Source organism: Cervus canadensis, chromosome 4, assembly GCF_019320065.1.
Source record: "Cervus canadensis isolate Bull #8, Minnesota chromosome 4, ASM1932006v1, whole genome shotgun sequence".
NCBI lineage: Eukaryota > Metazoa > Chordata > Mammalia > Artiodactyla > Cervidae > Cervus > Cervus canadensis.
This window is the reverse complement of record NC_057389.1, coordinates 76146514-76162557: the sequence shown is the minus strand read 5'-3', so window position 1 is coordinate 76162557 and position 16044 is coordinate 76146514. Positions and strand designations below refer to the sequence as shown.

The window sequence follows — 16044 nt, the reverse complement described above, 5'->3', positions numbered from 1 at the left end:
TTTATTTCTAACTGAGATGTCCAAAGATCCTTAAGAGAAGCACCATCTTCTTTCTGTGCCTAGACCTGAAACTCCTACATATTTGGGTAATCTTCAGTTAATACTGCCTTCCAGAGAGACTTCTGCAATGGAGACAAAATGTCACACTTTTTCAAATAAAGAACACCTGAAGGGTGTCTCCCTAGAGTCCAACCAGGCTGAACGTAATTTAACGTTGAGATGCATCAGAAATACCCAACAGACATTCTCTAGATGTGAATCCATTAGCATACTGCTTTCCTAAACCTTATCCTCTCTGCCTTTGAAAACTTCAGTATACACAAACGAAATGCAGATTTCAACCCATTCCCAACTGGGACATCTGCTCCACAGTAAGAGAAATAGGTTTTTGCCTTTCTGCAGATTCAACAGGGAAAGCCATGCTTGAAAATGATGTGTTTAGAGTGACACTTTGGAGCACTGACACACTCTACGCACATGCAATCCTCATAAACCTCCCCAGACAGCCCTTATTTCATTCTGCACACTGCACCCTGGCTGGGCTCCACAGCGCGTGGTGTGTGGTGAGACTGTCCTGCAGTGGTCTTCCCTTCCTCACGGCTCTTTGATGGACACTTGTCAGTGACAGCCAGGAGGAGCGGGGTCCAGCCACCAGCAAGTGAAAAACGGGCCACCGACAGTGAGCTTCCTTAATTAACTTTCCCAAGGCAAGCCTGTTCCCACAGGAAAAAAACACCACGTTTCCCCTCTCCTAGCGGTCCATTGAAAATGAGCAACAATGCTGTTGCCTTTTTGTTTCCTAAAGACTTTCTTCCCCGCAAGCAGTAGCGTGTTCCTCAAAGAATGCTAGTATTTCCTGTGGAAACTGTATGGCTGCCAGTAATGGCTCATAATTTTCCCTCTTTTCCTTTCGTAAAGATGAAATAAACAAAACGTGGCATTTGACAATAGCCAAATTGCCAGTCACCTCGCTTACCACCTGCAGACGAGAGCCATCACCGCGAAAGGCGGCCAGGAGAGAAACACTCCTGGCTCCAGTTGACCCGGAGGAGCAGGGGACACGGGACAGCGCCCGAGGGTGGTGGTCGGAGCCCTAGAGGACCGGGCAGCCAGGGGGCCGCGGTGCCCAAGAGCGAGGGGCTGCCCTTGGGCCGCGGCAACCCCAGGCGTCCCTCTGTTGCGATTACTATTATTATTGTTGGTACTGTTTCTATTACTATGACTTCGTCCCTGGTTACCTCAGTTCTCAGGAGCCCCGGCACTGCCCATCCTTGCCTCCCACACCATCCCAGGTGGCAGGAAGAATAATAAGCACACGAAACCGGCAAAGGAAAAGAGCGATCCTTTGGAACCGGAGGTGGGGGCTCCTCCTCCCTCCCTCCAGAAGAAGAGAAGCCGCTTGGCAGGCGCCGCCAACGTTACTATAGAGACCTCTCCCCAAACCCTTTCTGCAGAGGCACCGCCGCCACTCGAGCCGCCGGGACTCGCCGCACAAAGGGCCCCCCCTTCCCCGGGGCTCGCGGCGGGGTGGGGGGGACCCCCGCCCGGGCCGCCCGGTGCAAACTTGGAAAGGCTCAGTCGCTCGCGCCGTCGCGCCCCACCCCCGTCTCCCCGCGGCGCCCACCCCGGGACCTGGACTCACCCCGGGCGCCAGGCGCGGCGGCTGCTCAAAGACGCGGACGGACGGACGGACGGACAGATGGACGGCGGCGGCGGGAGCAGGCAGGAACGGCGGGAGCCGGCGGGCGGCGGAGGCGCTGCCGCGGCCCCGCTACGTCACAATGCGGCCGGGCCTCCGGCGCCTCTCCCCCCCGGGCCCCCCAACGGGCGTGCGGCAGCGGGAGGAGGGCAGCCCCGGGGCGGCGGGCTGGGAGCTGGCGCGGAGGGACGCGGAGCGCCGAGCGCGGCGCACCGCCGGGCGGGGGCGCGGTCTCCACGGCCCCGGCCGCCGCGCCCTCCCGCCGCTGCCGCGCGCCCGGCGCCCGCCCCCCGGCCCGCGAGCCCGGCTCGGCCTGACTGCCGGCGACCCTCCCTCGCCCTCCGCGCGGCGGCCCCCAGCCCCGGCCGCGCCGCCTCCGCGTCCGCGAACCTGCTCTTTTCTTCTTTACCTTTGGCGCTCGCACCTCTGGGTCTTGGCTGCTCGACTGGCGGTCTCCGATGTCCTCCCCTCCCACTTTTTACCCCTTTCTCCTCCGCCCCCACCCCCGCTGGGCGGCCTCTCCCCCACCCCCGGGAGATGAAATCGCCCCTCACCGATCCCTGCGTCAACCGCTGCCATCTCATTGGTCCCCAGGCCATTCCAGGATTCCAGCCTCGGCGGGGCAGAGACACTCGGGGAGGGGGCGACGGGACGTGGGCACGGTCCTGGGAAACTGCCCTGCTTCGGGAGCCCCTTGGCAGAGGATTTTTGCCTTGGCACAGTCCTAAGCCCCAACCCTCCCCGCCCGCCCCGACCCAGGTCTCGCCCACCCTCGAGGACTTCGCCAAGGAAGGAAGGCTGAGAGGTCTTTGCCCGGAATGTTCCGTGCTCGAGTATGGGTGGTGGATGGAGGAGACTTTGGTCTGAACGGATGGTGTTTTTAATTCAACAACGGTTAATACACCGACCGCCCCTTAGTAATATTAACTTTACTCTCAGCAGCTCTGTCTTCATTGGGAGGGGGCGGGGAGCTGCTGGATGAGGCATCCGTCAGTCAGCCCCTGGTGACTGACTCTTTCCTTCCTTATTTCCGAAGTGAAGTCTGGAGGAGTGGAACCACTGATGCTAACCTTGGCTCGCGATCGTTTCGCTCCTGCCCTTTGGAAAGCTTTAAATGGTTTTTCAGAAGTCTCTTTCCCCACCCCGGGAGAGATGGCTCAGAGAAGCTCACTCAGCAAAGCCTTTGAGGGCCACTCTCCTGCTCCTGGGTGTGGCCGCTTGTCTGATGCTGCTCCAGAGAAGAGTGTGAGGAAGCAAGTTCTCTCGTCTGCCTGCTTAGGGGCCGCCTGCTTCCCTTGCCAACTCCGGAGGACACGAGTGGCGCAGCGATCTTGGGAAATTTGGCCCCATCTGGGTTAGTGGCGGTGGGATGTACAGTATGTGTAAGGCTGTCACTGAAAACATATTACCAGTGAAAAAGGAAGGGCATGGTTGTTTAAAAACTGTGGTTGCCTGGATGACTAGTGTAGTGCCGACGAGGTCCGGGGGCTGCTATGTTGGCACCGCAGGGAAGAGGCCCTTGGACTGTTCCGAGGACACACCCAGCCCTCCCTGCTCTGGACCTCTTTGGATGAGGAGTACATAGTCTCTGAAATAAGGACTGCCTTGAAGGCCAGCAGAAGACATTTCACATGCTTTTGATTCCATTTCCGATTGAGAAACTAAATTTCTCTCTCCGCTGTCTTAGCATAAACAGCCAAAAGTATGTTCTGCCGGTGTGGTAATTTGTTTACTGTAATTTATCATATATAAGACTTTAAGTACATACATGGAAAGTGGCTTCACAATTTGAAAATACCCACTATCCCTCAGAAAATATAAAATCAGATGACATCATATGGCACTAAAAAATACTTGAAAATATTGGGTTTAATTCTTTCACATCTGGTTAAAATAAAAATGCCTTTTTTTTTTTTTTGCCTACTATAAACTCTCAGAAAAGCACATCTTGCTTCCATCCAGTAGATATGGATGGAGTTGGTGTCACCCTTGATATGTTCTATACACAACATACTTTTATTGCCATCCTCTTAAATATTTTGACAGCCTGCTTTTGAAAAATCAAGTTTTAACAATGAAGGAGTAATTTTTTGAAGAGTTATACATGGCTAGCTCCTTCCAACTGCCTTAAACATCTAACAGTAAGTAAGCCAGTGTTACCTCGGTGTAAATGGTTCAACAAAGAATGGATATGATCCTGTTACATGGACAGAAAACATTGCTGAGGAGAGAAAATACTGGTTTTGTGTAGCCAAGGAAGGGCATGCTATAGTCTAAAAAAACAGTCGTTGAGATATTGTTTCAGATATTCCCCCCCCCCTTTTTTTAAATTTCTTTTGTTATGGTTCATTCTAACATGTTTTTGATTACATATTTACCATAGTTTCCCTGTGATTATTTTTACACTGTGCCTTAAACCTATGCTTATACACACAGGCAATGAGTTTGCTTTCACTTGGCCTGTTTGTTGGTTTGCTTCTCCTGTGCACAGCCTTGCCAAATCCTAAACCACAAACTGATACACCAAAGTGTGGAAGTAGTGAAGTAATTGGAGTTGAAACAGAGCTGCTAGGTTTTAGACTGGATGGCAAGAAAGCCAGCTTCCTCAAAGTAACATTGATTTTTTTATCAAGTTAATAAGTTGCTCTGCCCTCTCCTTCAGTGGCTTCTTACTACCCACTACTCTCTGATACTCAGTTTTCTATTCAAGCAGCTGCCTCTACAGCCTAGTACTAACTATGGAATGGCTTAGCAGCCATAGCTACTAGATCATTTACCCTTTTTTAGAATTTCCAGGCCTGTCACAGCTTGGAGTATGCAACTCTTAGAGCACTTATTATTTCTGCTTCATGTCCATTTCTTCTCCCCCACTATTCAGTTGTCAGTTTCCATTCATGCCAGGGAGTTCATATTACTCATATTTGGATCTTCATCACTGAGCAGTTTTTTATATTCAAGAGTTAGCTACTGAAAATAATTAGTACAGAAATTCATTTCACTGTAAATCATCTGCCAAAGAGCTGCCATGTAATTATTCATTCAATTATTACAATTAAACAGCTGCCTCTTTCTTTTTACCCAGTTTCCATAATATATCTTTATTGTGCTACAAAAATTGAATAAACCTGCTACAACACTGCAAACGATCAAATAGAAACTATTCTTTTTTCTTTTCTTTTTCCCATTCTTTAAGTGTTGATTTGTTAATAAGACATCCAACTCTGCATTAAAGGCTCTGCTTTTTATTTCTCATTGCAGAGTGTGAATCACTGAAGAAAGACCTGTTTGGGATCCTTTCTGATTTCTAGTTGGAACCTATAATTCAGTTGGGCCCATGCTTTTGGACTTTGCAGGTGGCTTAGTGGGTAAAGAGTCCACCTGCAATGCAGGAGACACAGGAGACATGAGTTCTGTCTCTGGGTCAGGAAGATTGCCTGGAGAAGGAAAGAGCAACCAATTCCAGTATTCTTGCCTGGGGAATCTTGGACAGAGGAGCCTGAGGGGCTATAGTCCCAGGGGTTGCAAAGAGTCTGGCAAGGCTTAGCACCTAAACAACAATGTATCAAGAATCAGATCATACTTCACATGCAAATGCAATTGTATCAGTCATGATAGGTTAGGTTATATTATAGTAACAAACATTCAGGCAACAAGAAGCCAAAACTTCCACAGCTCATTAAAAATGCATTTCTTGTTGTCACCATATGGTAATTCCAGGTCAGTGGCATCTCTGCCTCATATCTTTTTCACTTTAAGACTCCAGCCCAATGAAACAGCCACTAACAGCAATATTGCTGGTCACTCTAGTGAGGGAAAGCGAATTTGAAGGTCTTATGTGGGACATTAAATACTCCAGCTCAAAAATTGTACAGGTCACTCCTGCTCACAATTCATTGGCCACAACTAGTCATGTGGCTCCACTTCTCACAAGAGGACAAGGAAGTGCATCCCACAATATGACCAGACATTTGGTAAATAATAAGATGAGGAGGGATGACCATACTACACTTTACTGTAGATCTTATAAAACAGGAGAAAAGTCTTTGTGCATTTTACAAAAAGCCATAGAGCTGAAGTATAGAAATAGGTGATAAACAGAAGTATAAATTCTATAGCAGTTCTAACTTCTGAAATAACCACAAAATCAAGAGCAAAGAAATGTGACATAAAGAATGATTAGTAATCGAACTTTGGAACATTTTTGAGTTTCTTCAGACAAACTTTAGACTTCTTTAGATAGAGTTCATCTTTGCTATAAAAGTGAAAGTGTTAGTCGCTCAGTCATGTCTGACTCTTTGCAACCTCATGGACTGTAGTCTGCCAGGCTCCTCTGTCCATGGGAATTCTCCAGGCAAGAATACTGGTGTGGGTTGCCGTTTCCTATTCCAGGGGATCTTCTTGACCCAGGGATCAAACCTGTGTCTTACGTGTCCTGCATTGGCAGGCGGGTTCTTTACCATTAGCGTCACGTGGGAGGTCTATACTCATGGGTCTTTGTATGCCTGCGCTGAGTCTGATTAGGAATTTAGCATTCCTCACCTGACCTGTTTTCTGTGATCATGTCTTCACTTTCTAGTGATTTTTTCCCTGCAATATTTCTTCATTTTTCTCTTCTTGAAGCAAGTTTTAGCCTTTTGCTTCATTTTAGCACTTCTAATAAAGTTAAAATCGGGAGGGGGATGAAATTCAAGCCTAGCAGCTTAGCTGCTTATAATATAACAATGTCAGTAGAAGATTAGGTATAGGAGAAATTTTATGCATTGTTAATCTGATTTGCTGAGATTATCGTGAAATTCCATTTAATCCTGTTACTGTACTTTACCCATCCTTACAGATCATTGGCAATTTTATTGTTGGGATTTTTAATTGGGAAAAACTAGACCATGCACAAAACTACAATCAGATGAATGTCTTGCCATGTGTTCTGAGAACCCCTGGGGCAAAAACATACCAAAAAAAAAAAAAAATATCCATGAAGCATTAAGGGGTTTTCAGTAAATCAACTGATTTGGGACTGTGATCTTTCCCCTGTGCTCCTCTTCCATAATGAGCTACCAGCAGGGTGCAAAAGCTGGTTTAGAGATACCTAGAGGAACTCTGGATTCAAACTCTACACAAGTATTCATGGCTAGATTTAACTACAATTACTTTAACCCAATAGTCAGATTTGTGCAGGTTTGTGCTTTATTCTACCTGAAGTTGATTTGGACGCACTATTCATGTTGGCCTTGAGAGACACTCTGCCCATTCTTAAGCTTCATCTGCAAATCTGCAGTTGTGGTTTAAAAGTGATGTTTCTGCAGCAACCTGAGTTCAGTGGACTGGTCTTTTCCTAGGGACTCCACCCACATCATCTTCAGTAGGTCCCTTTTTCCTGGATCCTTTTTATGGAAAACCTTTTCCCTCCAGAGTGGCTTGTTGCCTTCAGATCTATTTGAATTGGTCTCCCTTTGGGTCACAGCACATCTCACTATGGGGTTCCCTGCTGGCTCAGATGGTAAAGCATCTGCCTACAATGCAGGAGACCCAAGTTTGATCCCTGAGTTGGGAAGATCCCTTGGAGAAGGAAATGGCAACCCGCTCCAATATTCTTGCCTGGAGAATTCCATGGAGAGAAGAATCTAGAGGACTGTAGTCCTTGGGGTTGCAAAGAGTTGGACACAACCAAGCAACTAATGCACACGCACATCTCACTATGTGTCCACTGATGCCTCTGCTCTGAATCCGTTTGCCATTGACAATGGTGAAGCTGCCTAAGCCCTGTGCTCCCACAAATTAACAATCATTGAGAAGTGCACCCACCTTATTGTGTTCTGGGCAATGGCTTAACACAAAAAGCCTCCTCCCCATGACTTTGATAAAACCCACGGTCCACTCTTTCTCATGACTTCATAAGATTTGGACATGACTCTTTTGTTTACCCAGGACAAGCCCAGACACAGATTTTCCCCTTTCTGCCTGAATGTGCTGACAAGACCAGACGCAGACCCTCCAATTTCCCATTCTTTGTCTCATGAATGAATAGCTGAGATTACAACTGTGGGTCCCTCTGAAACTTGCTAGACACAGAGGAAAATGTTTCCTGTTCAGCTAACTGACCTAGACTTCCTCTGATTACAACCATCCCAAATGTAAATCATCTCACTTGTAACATGTCTGTCCTTCCCTACAAAGTTCTAATACAACATCACCCATCAGAAACACTCTGGTACGCAGGGTTGAGGTGTTCTTCCTATTTCAAGAGCCTGAATAAAATCATTCTTATTTGTCTGGTTTTTGTCTTTAAAATCATCCTTTCCCCCTTTTAAATTCTAGTCTCTCTCTCATCTTCATTAATAGCTTCATTAATAGCTACTCCAGTCACTGATGTAAATTGATGTCGAATCTGTTCTGATGTCTCTCTTTTATGTTTTCAAGATTTTACTACAGCATATAATCTGTGGGCTTCCCAGGTGGCGCTAGTGGTAAAGAACCTGCCTGCCAATGCAGGAGACCAAGAGACTCTGGTTCAATCCCTGGGTTGGACAGATACCCTTGGAGGAGGACATGGCAATCCGTGCCAGTATTCTGGCCTAAAGAATCCCATTGACAGAAGAGCCTGGAGTGGGGGGAGTACAATTCATTGGGTTACAAAAAGTTAGACATGACTAATGCAATTTAGCATGCACATAATCTGTATTTTGAATATTGCTATGATATGTATGTGCTTTGATTCAGAGTTTTTATTGTCTTTATGAATAATTCACCTTTTTCCCCTCACCTATTCTACCTCAGCACTGGAAACATGCATTTGGAGATAACTGGATAGCTCTACAGACGATGTCCATGGCTATGAAATGGAGTAAAGTGATTTAGAGTTTATGAGGATTAAAACTATAATAGACTGGTCTCTGACTTAATCTTTAATCAGCTTCTAGGGATTAACAGAACAAAGTTTTTCCCCTTGGATAAGTCATACAAAGACATTAGAATTGGTTACCTCTAAGTATAGAAGAAAGCTGTCAGTGAATGGAATGCATAAGTAATTATAATCCCCACTATTCCAAACCAGAATAAATCCTATTTCCAAACAGTTTTAGTGCAGAAAGTCCAGTTCTGAAAATGAAGTAAGATATTCAGTCTTCCTAGATATGACTATCTTATGAGTTTTACTTTCTTCTATAAATTTATAGCTTCCAGTTTCCAATTCCTCGTCCTAGGGACATATGGTCCTCTTTAGAAGAAATCAAGGAAAGAAAAGCTAAATACATATTGGACAGGATGAGAAAAGCTGATGGCTGATGAAAAACGGTCCTTGTAAATCATGGGAAATGTTTTAAAGGTGGTTTGTGGGAAGAATACAGAAAGATGTAATTGTCGATAGACTGAATGCTTTTAAACTCAAAGTCCAAAGTAACCCTCAGTATAAGGGTTAAGTACCCTGATCTGGGAGTCAGACCTCCTGGGATTAAATCCCAACTTCCCTTCTTACCACCTTCAAAGTCACTTCATGTGTCCAGGCCTTACTTTTCACAGCTATGAAATGAGAGGTTAATAGTACCCACTCAAAAGATTGTTATCAGCATTAAATAATCTAATATTCTAAGAAGACTTAAAAGTGAACACATTAAAAGTTTAAACAAGTATTTGTTAAATAAATGAACTCTAGAAAACCTATGGCACCTGGGTGAATTCACTGGAAAAAAAAGGACCCTAGAGCTGACTGCTGCTTTGTTGGATGGAAATATCCCTATTTCTCTACTTGTGTCATGGCATTAAATAGCACTAGAATTCTTTTTTTCTTAAACTACAATAATAGTACATTCTAGATTGCTATATGGTATGTGTATAGTTGTCCACAAACTTACTTTTATTATAATCATTTAGATCATGTAACATTGAGAAAACCTTTCATTTCATGTTTTAGTATTGCCATTGGTTCTCTGACAATTTAAAGTTTAAAAAAACTTTTAGCTTCCAATTTCACATTTAACTTTGGTTTGTAAACAGCATTTAACATTCAACTGAGACCTCCAGTGGTGATTTGACTAATAATTTATTTTTTTTCATTTATTTTTATTAGTTGTAGGCTAATTACTTTACAATATTGTAGTGATTTTTGCCATACATTGACATGAATCAGCCATGGATTTACATGTGTTCCCCATACCGATCCCCCCTCCCGCCTCCCTCCGCATCCTATCCCTCTGGGTCTTCCCAGTGCACCAGCCCTGAGCACTTGTCTCATGCATCCAACCTGGGCTGGTGATCTGTTTTGCCATTGATAGTATACTTGTTTCAATGCTATTCTCTCAGAACATCCCACCCTTAGAAATAGAGAAGAGGAAATACTTTTAACAATGAAACATTTTTAGCGAGAGGAGTATCTTCCACATTTAACTCTAGGGCTGTCAATATGATTTTGAGATGCTTATTGTTATAGTGACATAAATGGAAAAATACAGTCCTTGGAAAAATGCAAGGTACTTGGTTACACATTTATGCAAATATTTGAGCATTTGCTATGCACTAGGCACTGTGTTGGGGCTTCCCTGGTGGCTCAGAGGTTAAAGCGTCTGTCTGCAATGCAAGAGACCTGCGTTCGATCCCTGGGTGGGGAAGATCCCCTGGAGAAGGAAATGGCAACCCATTCCAGTATTCTTGCCTGGAGAATCTCATGGACGGAGGAGCCTGGCAAGCTACAGTCCATGGGCTCGCAAAGAGTCAGACTCGACTGACCAACTTCACTTTCACTTTCAGGCATTGTGTTAATTGTTTAGGATATTGGACAGAATAGACACACTAGACTGCTCTTATGTGAGTGAAGTGAAGTCACTCAGTCGTGTCCGACTCTTTGTGACCCCATGGACTGTAGCCTATCAGGCTCCTCCATCCATGGGATTTTCCAGGCAAGAGTACTGGAGTGGGGTGCCATTTCCTTCTCCGGGGGATCTTCCCAACCCAAGGATCAAACCCAGGTCTTCCGCATTGTAGGCAGATGCTCTTACCGTCTGAGCCACCAGGAAGGTAGTCAATAAACAAGCATGTTTCAGTGTTGCCAAGACCTATGAAGGCAACAACAGAATACTGTGGAGGGGGGGAGAAAAACATAGAGAATACAATATAATATTGGGTGGTCAGGGAAGGCCTCTGAAATTTGAAGAAAGAAAAGAGGACAACTGTGCCAACAGTGCAAGAAGAATTCCAGGTAGAAGAACCAGCTCGGACTGCTCAGTATCAATCCATTGACCACGCAGAAACCAAAGTGTTCAGAGTTATTCTCAAATAACTAAGTGATTTAAGGAGGGCTATTGGGGCTTCCCAGATGGCTCAGTAGTAAAGAACCCACCTGCCAATGCAGAAGATGCAAGAGACGTGGATTAGATCCTTCGGTGAGGAAGATCCCTGGAGGAGAAAATGGCAACCTACTTCAGTATTCTTGTCTAGAAAATTCTATGGACAGAGGAGCCTGGCAGGCTATAGTTTCTGGAGTTGCAAAGAGTTGGACATGACAGAGCGTATGTATACACGCACACACACACACACACACACACACACACACACATCTATGTCATCTACCACTTGGCCTGGTACACTCAGATACAAAAGCAAAATCTATCATCAATACCACCATTAACCATATATTTGGGAAACACAAGTGGAAATGTTGACTTATTAAAGTGCTTATAAAGCATCTGTGAGAACAATATAACTGCATTGTGCTAATTCCTAGACAGCAAGTCTTCAGAGAAAGTCAAACCTCCTACAGCATACTCCCTGGTGTGAGGATCAAGCAGTGCTAGTGGAAATGTGTGGCCAGGTATAACAGAAAAGAGATCAATTGTTCCAAAACACTGGAGAATTGAGACTAGAACACAAAACACATTTAAGAGCAAGTCAGCAAAAAATCATGAGGGTGGTGAAAAAAAACCTATGAGAATCATAAATAATCACACAGATGCATTTTAAACACTGTGTTTTCTTATATGGAATTCAAGAAGAATTGTGACCTATAAATTTGGAACACTTCTCCTGGACTCTAACTTTCCACATTTTCTAGGACCGTCATGACCTTGACAATGGCTTTTAGTAGCTACATTGACCAGGGGGAAAGAACATGGAATCTTGGTACAGAATCAAGGAAATGAGGATTTGGGTGGGGGGAAGAAATTCTACTGCTCACAGTATCCTGAACTACTCAGAACTATATAATATTATATGAAAGCATAACAGGTCCACAGCAAATGCTCTTAAGTATAACCTACAGGGTCCTTCCAGGGCTACACTGCTCCATACAGTAGCAACTAGTCAGAGGTTGCTATTGAGCTCTTGAACCATGGCTAGTGCCAACTGACCTGTGCTTTGAGTGTAATAGGCACACTGGATCTCAAAGTCTTAGTGCAGAGAAAAGAACATAGAATATCCATTAATAATTGTGTACTGTTGGAATATATGGGTCAAATAATATATTGAAAATGAATTTCACCTATAATCTTTTTTTAATCCAGCTACTTCAAAACTTAAAATTGAATATTTCTCTCACATTATATTTCTATTGGACAGCTCGGTTCTAGGGAATGTGAAAAATCACCCCATCATACCTGCTCCCCAGCATCCATCCTAAACCATTCCATCAAAACGGATGACAGTGTCGTCAGAGGGTGGCTAGCCAGTTTCAGGTTTGGGTGGGAGGTAAGAGATGGGTGTGCAGTTACACAGTATTGGAAAAATTAATGCTTGGTAGAAAAACTCATCGATAAGTGTTAGACAATATTTATTGATGTGCTCTGTAGATGTTCCCAAAGAAGGAAACCAGGAGCATAAAAAAATAAAACAAAACACTATATTATCCTCATGCCAAGGGACCGAGGGGCTTCAGAATATACTGTCCCTCAGATTGCCTTAGATTTTTTTTTTAAAAAGGGAGCATGAATAATCCTCCAAAATTATATTGAACCTTCCTTTCTTTCCTCTAAAACAGCAACTAAACAAGCAGAAAGAAGCCTTTTACAATCAATAAGCTAAGGTATTCTAAGCTAATGAGTATTCTGCAAACTTCTTGACAATAGCCCCACTCCATGTAGGTTATGCAACAGATGTTGATGATGCTTAGCATGACTGAGGATACAGAAAAAAACTACTGTGTCTTCATACTTGGCTGAAGGAAAAATCTTTTCCCTTGAAAAGATCTGCATAAATGTACTCCCTTAGCAAACTGACTAATATGTCAGGCTTCAAAGTGACCAGACTGTACACTTACTGTTTTACTAATCCTCTGGCTTCCTCTGTTTTGAAATGGTTACAAAAAAGTCCATTTTGGAATATTTTGCCCTTGGCTCTAACACTTGGCAGAAAAGTTCCCTGTTCTCTGCTCTTCCTTGTGTTAGTTATAAAGCTGTTTGTCATCTCCAGTATCCGGAACACCTGCTTTTTTTAAAGGACTGCTGGCTCAGGGAAAAGAACATAAGTTATTTTTATGCAACAACTCGCCAACTCAAGGCTTTTAAAAACCCCATTTGAAACAGTGTTTTCTTCCCCCATCCCCACTCAAATAAGGTATTTTAAAAATCAAAATCTTTCATTTTACCAGCTTCCTTTTGAGATAAACCATTGGAAGGCAAATGACAGGACAGTTGGGTAAACCAAAGCATGAAACTTTTGATCGTAACAGGATACAAAGGGAAAGAAAAACACAGGCAATCTTGTCTCCCAATTCAGAGAGGGATTTTTCACAGAACTTGTAGAAACTTAAGGAGGAAAAATTTTCAAGAATTTAGGAAGACCAAAAAGATGAGGGAGGCTCTTTCATTTTTTTCTTATGGAGAACGACACAGTTTAAATCCCATGTTTAGTGTATATCTGTTGTTTTTGCCTACTTGGCAGACTTTCTCCCTTCTTGTAACAGCTATTATCTTTTCTTCAGGGAACACTCCCTTCCTCAGCTGATAGATGTGTTTATCACTTGACCTGCCTCCCTGGCCATAGCGATGGGCACATGACCAAGAGGAGCCAATCAGAACGTCCCATCCTCTTGGCCATAGGTTTGGGAGGACTGGTTGTGGCTATTGAAAAAGAAGCACTCCTTTTTGTTCCCTTGGGGCTGTTGGTGCTGACAGTGATGTAAGACTTGGGCAGTTGTGGCTGCCATCTTTGCTGCTCTGAGGAGAGAGCCTGACTGAGAATGAAGACAGTGTAGAGGTAGTATAGTACTAAGAGATGTAAAAGGAAAGAAATCTTGATGAAAAAATTTAAGCCCCCAGATTTCTTACTTATATGATCACAAAATTCCCATTAAACTTTTCTTTTCAGCATAAGCTAGTTTGAGCTGGGTTTCTGTCTGTTACGATCAAAAGATTCTAACTAATACAGTATGTGTGAGTGCAAATAAAAACTGTGTCAAAAAAAAAAAGAGAGAGAGAAAGGAAAGAAAAAAGAAAGCATAATAATGGCCTCCAAAAATGAAAAAAAGAAAGAAAAGTGGAAATGATTAGGTAATTTCTCCTCTTTTCTCTCAAATGTACTAGCAGAAATTACACACACATAATTATACACATGGAAATTCTGTCAATCTTAACTCACCCTCTAGAATTGAACACAAACTAAATAATTGCAATAAAATTAACCATTTCTGGCATAGGCGGTAGTCTGCATGCAAAAGTGCAATTTTTAAAATCATACCTCTCAGCTCTATTGGTTTTTTATTTCACCATTTCCCTATTTTTTAAACAAAAAAAGATGGCTTTTAGAATTAATAAAACAACATATATACTCATTTAAAAAATCATTAGTAAAGAAGTCATTAAAAATAAAAATCCAAAGCTTACATTTCAAACCTATCCTTCGAGTGTGTCTTTAAATGTACTTTCCCAGAACCTCTTCCTCACCTTCAAAAAATGTTTCTTTGGCTTTTAACAAAAATGGAATCAAAGTAGGCATCTGGTTCCCAAATTAATTCCTTTTTAAACAAAAACATGTTATGCACATCTTTTCATGCAAAAACATAAGTTTCACATCATTTTATTTAGCTGATGACTAATATTTCAATTAAAGGGCTTCTCTGGTGGTTCAGTTGATAAAGAGTCTGCCTGCAAGGCAGGAGACCAGGGTTCAATCCCTGGGTCAGGAAGATCCCCTGAAGAAGTAAATGGCAACCCACTCTAGTATTCTTGCCTGGAGAATTCCACAGACAGAGGAGCCCGGGTGGGCTACAGTCCATGGGGTCACTAAGAGTCAGACACGACTGAGTGATAACACACACAGTATTTCAATGACTGACAAATATTTAGTCTGTCTCTAGTTTCTTTGTTTTCCGTTGCTTTTGCTGTTAGATCTAGTGCTGTAACAAATGCCCTCAATATATTTTCATACTCCTCCCTTTTTCAAAATTGTTCTCATTTGTATTATTATTGTAACTGTTTCCTAATCATAGACTGTGAACTAATGATCGGAGCAAGAACCGATTAAAGTCTCCATCTTGTCCATAGCTTTGTGCACACACATACTGGATGTGATGAAATAGGCCACAGTGAGGCACAATTTAAAGTGTGACATTGGAAGAAACATCAACATAAACCCAGGACCGGTGAAGTCTACACCCACAAGCACACGTGCGCAAGTTGCCTTTCCTCGTGTTGTGTGTAACATTCAAATCACACTCCAGGCCTACAGGTCTTGGCAGATGACTGACCTCTTCACCTACCATCTCTGCCATTTTCACTGTCAGCTTCTGTCCATTATCACACAAGGCAGGTAGTAAAACAGCTCTTCACCTTTAGGCAGATATCTGTGGTCCATTTGTCTAGATCGAAAGCCTTATAAGCACCTCTAATTCTGAATTCTGTGGGGGTATTTGACTCCTGGCAGGATTGACAATATAATTGCTACTCTTTAATCAGCCCAGTGGACAGGACTCATTTATTTTACCTTCTGCTTTGAATTTTTTTCCAAGGAAACTTCAAGAGTTTTTAAAAGTAGTTCGAGAGTTTTTAAAAAATAGTTCACTCTTTTCTTTCTGCTTGTATATCATTACCAAACATTCAGACAGTACTAGCCCCCACCCCTGCTTTTTTTGGCAGTGGGAAGGGGTGTTGTTTATGGCACTTTAGGTTACTGAAGCCTGACTCAATTACCTGTAATATTTTCCTCTACCTTCTCCAGGCAAGGACATATGAAAAAATGATCCCTTCTTGTGTTGGTTTATCACCTGGCTTAATTTTCTTTACACTGACCTTTTTGTGTCTGAAAGCAGGGGAGTAAAACGTCCTGGCTGATGGGTAGCACTGGTTCTCAGATAACCTGAGCAGAACAGGCAGCGCAGGTGCCTTGCCTGTGACCCTACTTTCACTTCTGTTTCATTGTTTCTTCAA

At 43.4% G+C, this 16044-nt stretch overlaps 1 protein-coding gene across 6 annotated transcripts in view; it reads right to left on the bottom strand.

Annotated features, from left to right (window-relative positions):
• The window catches only part of LOC122440083 (synuclein alpha interacting protein), a 153853-nt gene extending 150906 nt beyond the window's left edge, over window positions 1–2947 (bottom strand). Inside the window, exon 1 of one of the 6 annotated variants that reach the window (XM_043465898.1) lies at window positions 2770–2947. The gene's annotated coding sequence lies outside the window, so the exon portion shown is untranslated. Of the gene's footprint in view, window positions 1–1642; window positions 1765–2108; window positions 2180–2253; window positions 2382–2469; window positions 2585–2769 lie in introns of those variants that run through there. The other 5 variants (XM_043465897.1, XM_043465896.1, XM_043465892.1 and 2 more) reach the window with 5 other exon arrangements.
• Window positions 2948–16044: the final 13097 nt, after the last annotated feature.